The sequence below is a fragment of the Macrobrachium rosenbergii genome, chromosome 55 (genome assembly GCF_040412425.1).
Source record: "Macrobrachium rosenbergii isolate ZJJX-2024 chromosome 55, ASM4041242v1, whole genome shotgun sequence".
In the NCBI taxonomy this organism is placed as follows: domain Eukaryota; kingdom Metazoa; phylum Arthropoda; class Malacostraca; order Decapoda; family Palaemonidae; genus Macrobrachium; species Macrobrachium rosenbergii.
Window position 1 is genome coordinate 11,377,834 of NC_089795.1, and position 15,890 is coordinate 11,393,723.

A 15,890-nucleotide genomic window follows, 5' to 3' on the forward strand; every position below is an offset into this window, starting at 1 on the left:
TTTCCTTACCTGATAAGAGAGCTACTGCAGGAACACACTGCCTCTGGTTGGTGCTCATCTTATCCTGTAGTGGCGTGGCGGTATAGCCATCGAGCGCCTACTACTTTAGTGGGAACTTTGCAACGGAGGACGTTTCCGACGGCTAAAAAAAAGTATCCTGCAGTAGCTCTCTTATCAGGTAAGGAACAACATGCATTGTATCAATGCCTAGAAATTTTTTCTATTCTCAAATTCATTACCATTACAGGCAGTCCCCGGTTATTGGCAGCCTCGGTTACCGGCGATCCGGTTTTACTGGCGCTTGTCTAGCGACGACAATAATCAGATTTTCGTCGCTGATAACCAGTTATTGGCGCTGATGACCGGTTATTGGCACTGATAACCGGTTATCGGCGGCGCTAACCGGGGACCAGTGCTATTATCGCCGATTTTCAGTTAGCGGCAATTTTTGGTTGTCGTCACGCTGTCGGGAACGGAACCCCGCCGATAACCGGGGACTGCCTGTACTAAAGTTTTGGAGTAGATATGTCCATGCATCCCACCTCCTGTCGATGTAGGACTCAGCTATGTAATTACTTGGTAAGTTACTTATTTAAAATTGACATTTTTGTGATAAAATAGTTTCATATATACTTTCCAAGTAATTACATGATCAAGACCCCTCCCTCCTCCCCTGGTATGGACAGAAGGGCACAAACAAATTGAAGCTCTCTGCTGAGACGTTCCTCTGTTCCCCAGGAAGTGGGCGGGGGTAGTCATCTACCCAAACCAAAAGTAGTGCTGCCGCAAATTTCAAAATTTAAGCTGCTGTGCAAGTTGAAACTTATAGCTGTGATTACGTGGTAAGTACTGTATATATAAAACTTTATTTTATCACAAAAGTGTTATACTTTTTTGTGTAGGAAGGAAGTTTTTTCAGTTAAAATTGCAGATTTTTTTTTTAAGTAGAAAGGGTCTTTTTTCAGTTCAAATTGCAGTATTTTTTGGATAGGATGTGACTTTTTTCAGTTGAAATTGCATTTTTTTTTTATATAGAAAGAGACTTTTTTTCTGTTAGTTGTACTTGGGCCGTATTTCTGAAATGTAAAGTGAGTGTTAAATCAAATGACCTATTCAAGTTAGGGTATACCTTAGTTTTATCAGACCACTGAGCTGATTAACAGCTCTCCTAGGGCTGGCCCGAAGGATTAGACTTATTTAACGTGGCTAAGAACCAATCGGTTACTTAGCAACGGAACCTACAGCTTATTGTGGAGTCCGAACCACATTATAGTGAGAATTGAATTTCTATCACCAGAAATAAATTCCTCTAACTCTTCATTAGCCAGCCAGAGACTCGAACTCGGGCCTAGCGAGTGCTAGCCCACAACTCTACTGACTCGCCCAACGAAGAGCTAAATGGCAGGAGAGAGAGAGAGACTACTCTATATGTAGTATAGTAAATTTGACATCAAACGACATTTGTGGCTTAATACTAGTGAACAGAGAAATAAGGAAGAGAGAGAGAGAGAGAGAGAGAGAGAGAGAGAGACCAATGACTACTTTTCTAGACTTTCAAAGGGTTTGAAAACTGAAACATATGTAACCAAGTTGGAGAGAGAGACAGAGAGAGAGAGAAACCAATGACTACTTTTCTAGACTTTCAAAGGGTTTGAAAACTGAAACATATGTAACCAAGTTGGAGAGAGAGAGAGAGAGAGAGAGAGAGAGAGAGAGAGATTTATTGCCAATCTCAAACAACGCCTCTCTGTCATTATCTTACACAGGATGTCAATCACGACTACAGCCACAGGAGCACGGACGAAGACCCAAGGATGATGGCCTTCTTCAATTCCCTCATCCTGCAGGAACTGGAGGGCTGGACTTTGAACTTGGACCTATCGGACAACCAGGAGGACCTCGAGACACAGCAGTAGATGGTCAGTCTGGAGGAGGAAGACACAGAAGATGTCACCCAGTCTTCTGACGGATGATGATGATAACTCCCCCGCCCATGGTAAAGCTTGTTCTTCTCTCGGGCCAACATTCTCATTCCACCCGTTTTCCTTTTCAATCCTTTTTATTCCTCAATTTCTCTTTCAAACATTTCTGTTATTCCTTTCAGTTTCATTTTCAGTCCTTTTTATTCCTCAGTTTCTCTTTCAAACTTTTTCATTCCCATCCCCTTAGTTCATATGTGTCCGTTCTTTGTCCTCTTGCTATGCTGTTTCTATACGTGCTGCTTTTCTGACTTACTTGCCATAATCTCCCTTTTCTCTTTATAGGTCCAAACTGTCTGTCTGTAAAATCCCAGGCTACTTCTAAGCTTCTGGATGGCAGATACTTCCACACCTTAGTCTTTTAGATTATTGACAGGATTGCCAATTATTCAATTTTGTCATACTAAATACCAGTTAACTTATTGAGAGATGTTTGCTAAGGACAGATTTCTCTAACTGTGCAACTAAACTTCCATTTAACTTGAGAATGTCAGTGATTGGCAGAGATTTTGCATCACAATCAGAAGACCATTACTCCTCACGAAACATCGAATCTAACTTGTCGTTTGCCCCAGGGCCTGGTGATCAGAGGCATGGAGGAAGGAGTTCCAGGGTATTCGTAGGGTGCCCCAGACCTTGGCTTCAGTGAACAACAAACCCCAAAAGAAGTGCTCGGGACCACAAAGAGGACGACGAAGATGAGGAGGAAGAGGACGAGGCCAATAAGGTGAGAGTGATTTATCTTGGTTTTTGAGCGAAAGATTTGAGCCCAAGGTTTTTCATTGTTGGATCTTTTATATAGAGTGTTTCGGTCCAAGGGGGGTTAGTGCCATCAGTGTGCTTCATGCGGTGCACTGTAGGCAACACTTAAGTTCATCGCAGCGTCCCTTCCATGGCCCACAGCTGCTACGACCCCTTTCATCCCTTTTACTGTGCCTCCATTCATATTCTCTTTCTTCCAGCTTACTTTCCACCCTTTCCTTGCAATTGATTCATAGTGCAACTGCTTTGAGGTTTTCTTCCTGTTACACATTTCAAACCTTTTTGCTGTCAGTTTCTGTTTCAGCACTGAATGACTCATAAGTCCCAGCGCATGTCCTTTGGCCTAAACCCTGTATTCTATTCCGTGGATTGTTTCGCTTATGTTGTCATTCACTATTCTTCTTTTCCCCTTCAGGTTTTCCATTGTCAAGTCTTTTATAGATTGTTTCACTTACATTTTCATTGTTTCTCTTACCTTTTCATTCCTTCCCCTCCGTATCCCCTCCAGGTTGTCCATTGTCGGACCTTTTACAGACTGTTTTGCATGCCTTTTCATTCCTTCTCCTCCTTCATTTCCCCTCCAGGTCTCGGGAGCGAGCATGCGCACGGCAGCCAAGACGAGAACCCAGCTCAGGGCAGCCAACGCCAGACGGAAACTCTTCCGGAAATGGCACAGGAAGACGACACAGAAGGTCCTGTGTTCGTACGCTGCCAACGGGAGCCGAAGGAGGTGAGTAGATTGAGCTGTGACCCCTTCCATTCCTTTTAATGCACCTCTGTTCATATTCTCTCTCTTCCATCTTACTTTCTTCAACCCTCTCCTGACAATTGTTTCATCATGCTTCAACTGCCAGAGGTCTTCCTCCTCCTGTTACACCTTTCAGACCTTTCCGTTCGTCGCGGTTCCCCTTCCGAACCTTTCCGTTGCTCGCGGTTCCCCTTCCGAACCTTTCCGTTGCTCGCGGTTCCCCTTCCAAACCTTTCCGTTCCTCGCGGTTCCCCTTCCGAATGTTTCCGTTCCTCGCGGTTTCCCTTCCGAACCTTTCCGTTCCTCTCGGGTCCCCTTTCGAACCTTCCCGTTCCAACTTGGCCTTTGGCCCAAATAAATTCCATTCTGTTATCAGTCTTCGAATCTTTTTCCTCTGTCCATTTCGTCATCGTTGCAAAGATGTAGTCAGTTTTATTCTCTTTATAAGAACAAAATGATTTATTTAAAATTGTTAAATTATTCTCAGTTTGAGTTGAAAGATTAGTATGGAAAGCTAGTCGTAAATCTATGCAGTCACATTTAATACGCCTGGCATTGTTCTATTATTATTATTATTATTATTATTATTATTATTATGATACTCTTAGCTAATTTAATAACAGCTGAAACTTCTGGGAAGAATTGGCGCAGGATTTACAATTGGTCAGTATGGAAAATGGTCTTGCTCATGGGTTGATTTTGCACAACAGTGCATAAGCTTAAGAGTGGTCCTTTATGAAATATGTAACGTACTCCAATTATTATTATTATTATTATTATTATTATTATTATTATTATTATTATTATTCACCCAGAATGGGCAGATGGATGCCATTTAGTTTCTACTGCAGTTTCTCAGTCTCTCACATAAGATTCTTTGTAGCATCAGGTAAATTAACAGGTTTTGATGTAGGAAAAATCCCTTTTTTGGTAGTCGCTGTTGAGTCCTCAAGGAGGAACCCCCCATGGTGAGCAAGCGCTCCATGATGACTAGACTAGTATCAAAGAAATATCTTTTAACCTGGTCTTGTAGCCGGGTATTGTGTCGTAATGAAAACCCCAGGACACATGATAGGGTTTAATGGACTCAAAGATAAAGAGGGCATTTTCCCTTATCTTCAGCGAAGCTGAACCCAGTTTCCTACATCAAAAACTGTAAGAAGTGACTGTTGCGCATGCGCATCTGCCATCTTGTCAACAACTGGGGCAGGCAAAAGACCAACCTCCATTACCCTCTGCTGGTCAATGCAGGATGATCCCTTGGCCAAATCCCATGCCTTTTCGTCAGGGAAGTGGGAGGGTTTTGAGGACTCAACGGCGACGGCCAAAAATAGGTTTTTCCTGCGTCAAAACCAGTTTTTTGGTAGTGTAGTCGCTTGTTTCATCCTCAAGGAGCTTTACAAAAGAAACTGACAGGTGACAAAAGGCTTAGGCTCTCAAAATTTTAATCCCAAAAACCCAAAACCCCATTCCTTATTCTGAAAAACCTTTTGGGGTTTTGTTAACACGTAATGAGAAACTAAACAAGAACTTTCATTTTTAGGGTGAAGTTCCGCAGTGACTTACCTCAATATGCTGTGTGTGGTTGCAGTCGTCACACCTTCCCCAGCAATAGTCAGCATACTCGTCTGTTAGGAAGACCCCTGGTTTTCCGCTGTAGAGCCTATGGGGTCAGGACTAATCAAACCAACCACCGATATGCAGTGTAGACGACTTTGTTCGAGCTCATGGCAGTAAATTTTAAGAATACCGTCTCTAATGCCCACCATGTACTTTCAGAGACTTCTCCGAAAGAGACATTTCTGAAGAAGGCCAACAACATACTTTCCTAATATCATGTGACCTAGGAGAGAGGTGTGGGTTTGCCTTTTTAATGAGGGACACCAAAATTATTCTTAGCCCCTGTAGAGAGAGCGGGATTTTTGCCGCAACCTCTAGGTAAACGTCAAGTGCTTGAACTGGGCATAATGTTTTGTCTGCTAGGTTGAGTTTTCATATAAGAATTGGAGATTTCCTTCTTAAAGGATCCTTATTTTTGGCCTGGAATGATGGGCCAGGGGACAATAATAAATGATTACCAACAGTTTGTGTGATGTATCATCCCTGTCTAAGAGACCCCAGTTCAATAATACAGGCCCCTTTTACTAATGCAATCAGGAAGATCGCCTTTTGTAGCACGAGTTGCGGTTGTATTGGGTCCGCTGAATTGAGGGGTAGATAGAAGTCTAAGTACTTTGTTCAGGGACCAAGTAATTAGAAGTCTTTTGGGAGCGGGTCTTTGTAGAGCAAAAGACTGCAGAAGGGAAGTAACAACTTCTATGCTGAAGTCAGTCCCGAATCCATAAAGCAAGGGTTCAGTTAATGCTGCCTTGTATGCCATGATTGTTGTAACCGCAAGACGTTTCTCTTTTAAAAAGTGTTTCTACAGAAATCTCGACTGAGCTCTCGGTATAGGTATAATCTAACCACATCTTCCATATGGACTGGTATTGCCGGATATATGATGTCTGTAATTTTTACACTAGGTACCTCGCAATGTTGGGCGAGTAGTTTTCATGGTAGATAATATTTACAAAATCCATAAATGAAGGTCTCTGCTCAGAAAGGAGGATGCGTAAACGATTTTCCCTCCTACTTTCTGGGATAGAACAGCGGACGATAGTGGAATTGATCTTTTCGCCCACTGTTGAAGCGATAGGAACCAATGCCTGTTTGGCCAACTTGGGACTATTGAGTAAAGCTGTTCCTTTGAAGGTTAGGAGTTTGCTCAAAACCTCCGAAATCTGGGACAATGGAGGAAAAGATATATTGTCCTCCATTTGTTCCAGTCTTGTTGGAAGACATCTCTTGCTATTACTTGACTGTCCAAGTTTGGGGACACATATATTGGGAGTTTGTGATTCTTGTATGTGGCGAACAGGTCGATTTCCAGTTGTGGAAGCATGTTGGCTATTGTCTGAAAAGAGTGGTTGTCCAACATCCACTCTGTTGAGGCTGTCATTTTCCTTGACAGAGAGTCTGCTATTACGTTGACAGACCCTGTGAGGTATATTGCAGCCAGGTGCCACTTCTTTAATTGTGCCATCCGAAGGATGGCTAGCATTACCATGTTGAGAGGAGGTGAATGTGATCCTGGAACTAACAGAATATGTGTCTCTTCTAGAGGTTTGAGTTTTTGAGACAAAAAGACAACCATCAGTCCAGGAAATTGATATGAAACTTCCTCAGAGTAGCTGACCACCTCCCTTGCCACCTGACGATCCTGTCAATGAGGCATCTGTGTGTATTGTCACTCTTACAGATGGTGGAGTCAGGGTGACTTGTTTCGCCAGAGATTCCTTCCGGGTCCAAGGCTGAAGTATCTGCCCAACTTTCTGATTCTTTTGGTGAGATTGTTCTTGCATCTTTTTTCTTGTGTGTGACAGCCAAAATTTGTTCACGTTTTTCAACTGCAATCTGAGTATTGGATCTATTATTGATGCAAACTGCAGCAGACCCATCATGCGTTCTAACTGCTGTCTAGAAACTGGGCTGTGCCAGGAACCTTTTGAGGTTTTTCCTGTTCTGTTCTGAGTTTTGATGGGGAGAGACAACAGGCCCTGAAGAGAGTGTCTCAACACAGTCCCAGCCACTGAAAGCATCTGCTGGCCTTGAGGCGGGATTTTTTTTTCCAATTGATTATAAAACGTTTTGACTGTAGTCTGTTGACCACTGCTCTTAGGTTTTTCAAGCACTCTTTTCTTGTGGACCCCCAGATTAACCAGTCGTATAGGTAAGCTATTAGTTGTATTCCTTCTTTCCTGAGGTCCCAGACAACTACCGTTGCTAATTTTGTAAAAATTCTTGGGGCTGTGTTCAGCCCAAAAGGCATGACTTTGAACCTGTAAGTCTCTTTCCCTGTCCAGAACCCTAGGAAGGGGCAGCAGTAGGGAAGTGCCATTATGCATCTTTCAGATCTATAGAAACTGTCCAAGTCCCTTTTGGAATGACTGAATGTACTTGGGCAACGGTGGTCATCCGAAACTTTAGGCGAACAATGTACTTGTTCAATGCTGATAGGTCGAGGATCACTCTGCGTTTCTCTATGGCACCTTTTAACTGTGCCTTCTGCATATAATCTTCCAGAGAAGGTCTGGTTCTTGAAAGAACCCCTTTAAAGGTGGGGGGGGGGGAAGATGAGACCATTTCCAACCCAGGCTGTTGAGAAAAATGGTGTGACCCCAAGGAGAACACTTCCATTCCCTGTGGTGTCTTTGAAGCTGACCCCCGACCAAACAATTCGTATTGGTATCCCCCCCTCTTCCTCTGCCTTTTCCCTTGATAGGCATTCCAGGCGTTGCCTTTCCTTTTTCTTTATGAGACAGTTTTTGGACCTTGTGAAAAGGATGTCCTTGCTGATGTGGCTGTTGCTGTCCTTTTAAAGGGGGTTGTCCCTTCTGACAGCCTACCTGTTTGTGAGGAAAAGTTTTGGAGGTGCCTGCAGGCTTATATGATTTTAGATCAAAGCGAGACTTTTTTGAATTGGGTAAAGGGAAATTTTGGGTTTTTTGTTTCCTGAATTCTCCTTTTCCCAGAAACTACTGCGCCCTCCTCAGAACAGCGCCTCGCCAAGGCTTAAGCACTCTCCTGGACCCATGTTGCCGTTATCCCCACGGGTTGATGACCGCACGCAACCCGCCCCTCCTGCTGGTTCCGCTGGCAGGACTGGTGGGAGTCCCCAGTCCTCCTCACCTGTCCCCTCAACCTCCTGGGGTTTCACCGGGAGGCACGAGACGGACAGCAGGAACTCTGGAGTGTCCTCTCCCCAGAATTCAGACTATGAAGGTCTACATTCCTGGTTCAGTCCTCGGATTGACTCCATTGTACGCCCGAGTAGTTTAGGATGGTTGTAAGGGGTCTGCCGAGGTTCTCCTTCCTGCTAGGAGAGTAGATCGGGAGGACTGCACCCTGGAAGGACTTCAGGGTCCTCTTCCCCAGGATGCGGACACCCCCGAGATGCAGAGGACCTTTGCAGAGATCATTGCGCTGATTCATCAGGGCAATGATCTTGGGGAAGGGGCTATGGCCTCTTCTGTGGATCGTCCTTCACGCCTCAAATCCTATTGCAGTCCTAAGAAGGAACCCAGGTTTTCAGTGGGGCTGCCGTGATCCTCGCTTGCCAAGGGGGTGCTCGACCAGGTGAATAATCTCATCTCTGGGCAAGAGAATTCACTTCGGTCAAACCGCTCGGACAAGCTCCTTTCCCCTCCTCTGCCCTGACAGAAGCGATTTTACATGCCCTTGGAGAGGTCTTTGCCGACCAAGCAGGTTGACCCCAACCTGGTTCGCCTAGGCCTGGGTCTCTCACTGCAGCACCTTGTTTCGGAAGGGTTCTCCCTTTCGCAGCAAGAGGCAGTGAGCCTCTGGAGGCTACTGCCATGGTGGTCCTCCAGGCAGTCTCCTGGTTGGATCTGTGTTCATAGTATCCAAGGTGGCTGCCTCCTCAGGTGCTATTGTTCCTGGAGAGGACTCCACCTTCGGGAAACTATGCCAGTCGGGAGGTAGAGCCATCTCCTACCTCGCCCACCAGACAGCAAACCTGTGGGAAAACCTGGTGCTGAAGAGAAGGGATGCTCTCCTGTCTCAGATCACCAGGTCTGTAAATTCCGAGTCGGCAATGACCCTAAGGAACGGACCACTGCTGGGTTCTACCTCTCTCTTCCCTAAGGAGTTGGTGGATGCTGCAGTGGACAAGCATTAGGCCGAAAACAGCGACTGCCTCGTTCATCAGACACTGGCCAAGACCTCTGGGTCTTCGTGCACCTTTGCAGCCTGATCTTCAGGTCAGGCTAGCTCTTCCTCAGCCCTTAAGAAGACCCAGGCTTCGAAGGGTGCCCGTGGGAATACCCAGCCTTTTTCTTCTACCAGAAAAGGGGCAAGAGGAAGAAGAAGGGGAAACGCTAGGTGTTTTGTTCCCCTTCAGTTGCTGCCATTGGTGTGGGGTTGCCTCTCGAGCCACTGAGCAACATGGCAGCGATACAGAGCAGAGACCTGGGAAGTGCATGTCCTTCGGGCGGGATATCTACTCCCCTTCGAGTCTCGGCCACCCCTCACCAACTTTCCGGTCTGTCTCCTAACCTATGTTCCTGGTTCGCTGAAGGATCCAGCAAGAAGTGCAAGCTATGCTGAGCAAGGGCGCTGTGGATGTCATGTCAGATCGATCCCCAGACTTTTACAGCCGTGTCTCTCTTGTAGAGGAAACTTTGGGGGGTTGGAGACCGGTCAGAGACTTCTCCCTCTTAAACCGATTCATTCGCCAGACTCGGTTCACGATGGAGATGGCACATTCCATGCTTGCCTCCATCAGGGAGAACAAGTACATGCTTACAGTGGACTTGAAGGATGCATATTTCCAAATACCCATCCGTCCGTCCTCCCGCAAGTACCTTCACTTTATCCTCAGGGAGACTGTGTTCCAGTTCAGGGCACTCTGTTTCAGGCTCTCGACCACCCAGGTGTTCACACAAGTGTTCACGCGGGATACATCTGTTGAGGTATCTCGACGATTGGCTTGTCCTGGCGAGCTCCCACTCACAGTTGCTTCAGGACAGGGATCGACTCCTTGAGTTTTGTTGCGATCTAGGGATTGCAGTAAATCTCGAGAAGTCCGATCTCACCCCCCAGCAGAGGATAAAGTACCTGGGCATGCTGATAGATACGGTAGCAGCAAGAGTCTTTCCCTTGGACTCTTGTTTCAGCAGGTTCAGGAAGGCAGCACAGCTGTTCCTGTCTCGACGGGAGCAGCCAGCTCAGCAATGGCAAGTCGTCATCGGTCACCTGTCGTCGTTGGAGAAGCTGGTCCCTCATGGGCACCTTCACCTTTGTTCCCTTCAGTGGAGACTGAAGGAGTACTGGTCCCAGTCTCGAGACCATCAATCCTTTCTCATTCCTCTCTCGGGAAAAGTGTGAGAGGAACTAGACTGGTGGATGGACGACAGGGACCTCTTAATTGGAGTGTGCCTGCATACTCCCCCTGTGGACATGCTTCTGTTCGTGGACACATATCCAGCAGGTCGTAGACTTCCTCGTCTTCCTTCGCCAAGAGAAGCTTCTCTCCGCTTCAGCATTAAAAGGCTATAGGGCCGCACTCAGCCTAGTCTTATGGCTGAAGGGTATGGACATCTCAATCGCTTTCGAAATTTTGCTACTGATGAGATGCTTGAAAGGGTCTTGCCCACCCACAGACCTCAGGCCCCGAGAGGGATGTGACTCATTTTGAGGAACCTGACTCGTGCACTGTACGAGCCTTTAGGAGAGTCGTCAGACAGGGACCTGACCCTCAAGACCATCTTCCTGCTTGCCCTAGCATCGGCAAAGAGAGTAGGAGAGCTGCATGGACTTTCCTTCAATGTTAAACAGTCGAGGGGATGGGGATCAGTTACGCTCAATTTCGTCCCGGATTTTTTAGCGAAGACCCAGAACCCATTGGTCCCTGACGTTAGGTTTGAGTCCTTCACAATCCCTATTAGAGTGCTGTGGTACTATCTGAAGAGGACCCGTCATCTCTGGCCCGAGTGTCTATGACTCTTTTTAGCACTGGCTCGTCCAAGAAAGAAGTGTCCAAGAACACGATTTCTTTCTGGCTTCGTGAGATGATCAGGAGAGCATACTCTGCTGCTGGTGAAGACTACACCAGTACCTTCCGCCTGAGACTCACGAGGTCAGGGGCATTGGTCCAACCCTCGCATTCCAGAACCTGTCGGTTCCTCAGGTACTGAAACAGGGGTGTGGTCCTGACAGACCACTTTGACCTCTTTCTACCTTCAGGACGTTCCCCACGAGTCCTTGGACACTTTTTCCTTGGGACCTGTGGTGGCTGCTCGACAAGTTGTGTAGCTTACCCAGCTCCTCTGACAGGACAGGATTGCATCTCGCCTAAGATGTTCAGTTGTGAATGTGAGAATGACTGCGGGAGTGACTGGCCTCTCCTCCTCCTCCCTTCTCTTCCTTCCTCTCTTCCTTCGGGCAAAGAGTGGACTCAAGCCATTGCATGCTGGATCTGGCAGTCGATGCCAGTAAGCCTATACATCAAGCTTCCATTCTATTTCTCCTTCCAGAATTATAGAAGCAAACCTGCTCCTTCCTCTAGCAAGGGGAGGAAGGAGACCCTGACAATGAGGCAAACCCGATACTTGTATTTTCCTTACTGTCTCCAAGTTTTAAGGTTCATCCTAGCCTATTTTCGTATGAGGTTATGTTTTACTCCCTCATGCAAAAAAAGGCCCAGAATTCTGACAATTCATAATGCATTTCTAACCCGATTTGTCAGAGACAGGTTTCCCTCCCTTGCTCTGTCGACCAGGAAGAGAATCCCAGGTGTGGCGAACTCGTCAGTTCAAGAAGCTCACTCAGATTCCTCCCTCCAACCAGTGAGTCATCTTAATGTAAAGGACTGGTGGTCTGTATATTGTATAGGAACAAATCACAATTTTTTAAAGTAATTTGTATTTTTCCTAATTATAAAAACCTGAGGTCCTTTACATTACATTTTTATGACCACCTCACGCCGCCCCTCAACCTGACACCTGGGCCAAAAGGCAAATTGGAATGTTTACATCCCAGCAGATGTGACTCCCACCTACTGCATGGTAGTTAACTGCCCAACCACCTTGTTTGAAAGTTCAACAGCCAGTTCCAGCTTCACTTTAAGTAATTCCTAATGTAAAGGACCTCAGGTTTGTATAACTAGGAAAAATACAATCTGCCTTAAAAATTTGTGATGATCCGGGGTTACGACACCGACGACACCGATCCGACAGAAGAATTATGGCTCCAAAATAGCAGAATGGTCAAAATTTTGAGGCCTTTAAAAATGCAGGTTATGTCATTTTCAAGACACCCAAAGCAATAAAAGTAAGGGTTTCTTACAATTTTCTACGACATTTCAGGTTACGACAATTTTTGGCCTACGACGCGGCGTGGGAACAGAACCCCCGTCGTAAAAAGTGGACTGCCTTACATCATAATTTTACCCCTGGCTTCATTGGCCTGTCAGTAAATGTTATAGAGAACGACTGAAACATGAGTGAGTAAGTGAATATAATTATGTAGTTTATATATAAATTCATATAATTTACCTACTACCTGTTACATAATTTATTCACTACTACAAAGAATCTTATTAGAGAGATTGAGAAACTGCAATATAAACTCAATGGCATCCATTTCGCCATTCTGTTTAATAAAGTTTATTACAGTATTATTATTATTATTATTATTATTATTATTATTATTATTATTATTATCATCATCTGAAACTTTCACTGATTCTCATCTATTCCAGGTACCTGCACCACCTGGAGAGCCGGAGAAACAGTAATGAGAGTCAGGTGAACGGCGAATCTCAAGCTTCCAAACATCACCCTGTCCAATAGCAGCAGCAGCATCAGGATGCAAAGGCACTCCTTCAGGAGGTACAAGGCGCCTTACACAGTCATGGTGGTCGATTCCGACCTGGAGTCAGATGACCGGGACACCAATAACGACAGCGATTCTGATGGCCGGGAGCTCTCTCTGTCTCTGCCGCAGAGCTCCATCGAGATGAACGGCTCCAACAGCAAAAGGAAGAGGCACCTCTGGTCACCAGGGACCCGGTCCAGAGCGAGGGGACTCAGAGGCCAGAGAAGCGTTTGCATGTGGGGCTGAGCAACAGCGGCAGTGAGCTGGAGAATGGGACGTCCTTCTCGTCCCACGAGGACGCCAGGAGGAGGAACAGTCGTGTTGTGATCACGTCCAAGATAGTGGACTCCAATGCCAGCAAGTCAGAAGTGGAGATATTGAGGCAGAATGGGGCCACTCGGCCGAGTTTAGTGAAAGGGTCGGGGGAGGGGGGTGATGGAACCATACATCAGTCTAGTGTTAATCCAGATGCACCTAGTGGCAGTGGCGTCATTTCGGACTTGAATGCTGACGTGAGTAATGTGAGCAACGATAGTGTCAGTCAGCCTGAAAGTGACTTGGAAGTGAATCGTGTGCAGTTAGCCATGCCATACCCACTGGCAGCATATCAACTGACAACAGTGGGTCATTATCATTTGACACAGACAATGATAATCCTCTCTTGCCAGCATCCTTGCCAATGCCAAACAGCGTTGAGGACGACTCTGTGGGTTTGAACGAGGAGAGGACCATTCAGAGCGGGGTGAATCAGGGCAGCATCTCCCATGATCCCTTGTTCTCACAGGAGAACGGCGAGAAGAGGAAGTTCAGCGCAGAGGTGGAAACTAACCGTCTAGGGACGTCAGACAGGGCAGACAATTTTAGCAATGCCAATTCTAGGTAAAAAACGACGCTTCTGTTTACTGTTTATGGATGGAATGGAGGATCTAATCATTTAAAGATATGCAGGCTATCAGTCTAATTTCCTCTTCGTGCAAGAGAGGGCTACAGTATTTTTTCTGTCTCCCTAAGGACACACAGCCTATGGCACTGCCTTCTTCCTTGTGCTAGTCATCACTTCGTTTTGGCCTTCCTCATTAGCTGTCTACAACTCTACCCTCTCCAGTTTTCACTTTATTTCAGAACTAAATCTTTAACTGAAGTTCTTTGAGAATCTGGAAATGTCTGATAAATCAGATGCATGGATTGACCACTTTTTGTGTCAAGTAACAGCAACAGTTTTTATCACTCACTGTAAATTTAAGATACATTAATGATGATTATGTTGTTGTGAAGCTGAATACTTTTGAATTTTATTATACTCTAAAATTGGCAAAGATTAAAAACATCAGTCAAATTGATGAGTTGGATTCTGTCCCAAGATTTTTTACAGTCGACATCATTTGTCATGAACGGACCCTCAAATGGTGGAGGTACTTTTATGGTGATAAATTTTTTGTATATCACTTTTAGGTAAGTAAATAGAAGCCTTGAGTCTGTTGCTTCCAGGTAAAAGAAGAAGCATCTTTGGATATATGTTTGTGTATAAAACAAGACACTTGTTTGTTTTTTTTTTTGGTTTTGGATGAAAGGAGTTATTCATGATGTGTATAGAAAGTGCTCCTGTTTATTGCCCCAGAATAAACGCATTTATGGACGAAAGAAATCTCCTCTGTTGCTTGTTTGGGTAAAAGAAGGGCCCCTTCCATTGTTCGTAGTGGAAAGAAACCAATTGTTTATTTATTGTAGGTAAAAAGAGACACCTCTCTTCATTGTTTGTAGGAAAATGAAGGCAGAATTGTTTACTTTTTTTAGGTTAATGCAAGAAAATGTTTATTTCGTGTAGGCAAAAGATACCAATTTTTACTTTCTATAGGTGAGTGAACACCGGAACATCAGATTATTGTTTCTATATTAAAAGGTGCTTTTTTTACAGAGAACAAAAAGCATGTCCTATACCGTTTCGTACCCACGTATGAACGATTTAGCACATCCTGGGGTTAGAACTGCCTTCCATAATAGGTCAGAAACCTCAAAACCTCAGATAGCTGAAAGAAATACAAGTACAAAATTTGTGTACTGTACAAACAAGCAATACGCACATCATTTCATGTTTCCTGAGATGTTGGGGATTATGGATTTATATCTGGTTTTCTGTACTTGTATACTTAGAACATTTTGTTGTTCCTACACAATATACAAACCATTGGTCCTTTACATTGGGAATTACTTTTGGCGAAGCTGGAAACGGCCATTAAACTCTTGAACAAGGTGGTTAGTCAGTAACTACCGTCCAGTAGGTGGGAATGTAAACATTCCAGTTTGCTTTCAGCCATCTTGCATGTCAAAAGCAGATGTGTTTCGGAGCTCTTTGCATGACTGTCGTTAAGCTCCTTTTTCCCAGTGGGATCTTTTTTATGTTTTTGTGTATATATTGTGTGTGTTTGATTTTTGTTAATATACAAACCCACGATTTGTGATAGCCTTGTGTAGGCTGTCATCCCCCAGCGTGTTTCTTGGGGTCTGCGGTCTGGGACATAACAATTTCACTCCCTATCACTGGCAGGGGCTTAACAAGTTTGCTTTCCTTTCACTGGGCCCCACACCCGCTGTTTGTACAAGGTCGTGACTGTACAGTAAACCCCCCATATTCATGGGGGATGCATTCCAGACCCTCCCCCCCGCGAATAGTTAAAATCCACAAATACTTGCTGCCCCTCTAAAAATGCTTATAACTGCCTATCTTGAAAGTTCAAATACCAAATGTGTACTTAAAGTATCATCCTACATCAAATATACCTTAAATTATTATCATATTACTGTATTAATCTTTGAAATTATATTATCATTTCAAAGTCATCTTAAACATTAGTACCCTTAAAAATATATACATATGTACTTTTAATCCTTCCGGCCAAAGCAGAGAGAGAGTGAGTTACCACTATGACATATTCAACATGGCTGGCTGGGGCAAAAGAAAGAGA

At 44.9% G+C, this 15,890-nt stretch overlaps 1 pseudogene; it reads left to right on the top strand.

The window, feature by feature from the left end:
* LOC136835908 (oocyte zinc finger protein XlCOF6-like) overlaps window positions 1-14,263 on the top strand; it is a 30,642-nt pseudogene extending 16,379 nt beyond the window's left edge.
* The last annotated feature ends 1,627 nt before the right edge of the window (window positions 14,264-15,890 follow it).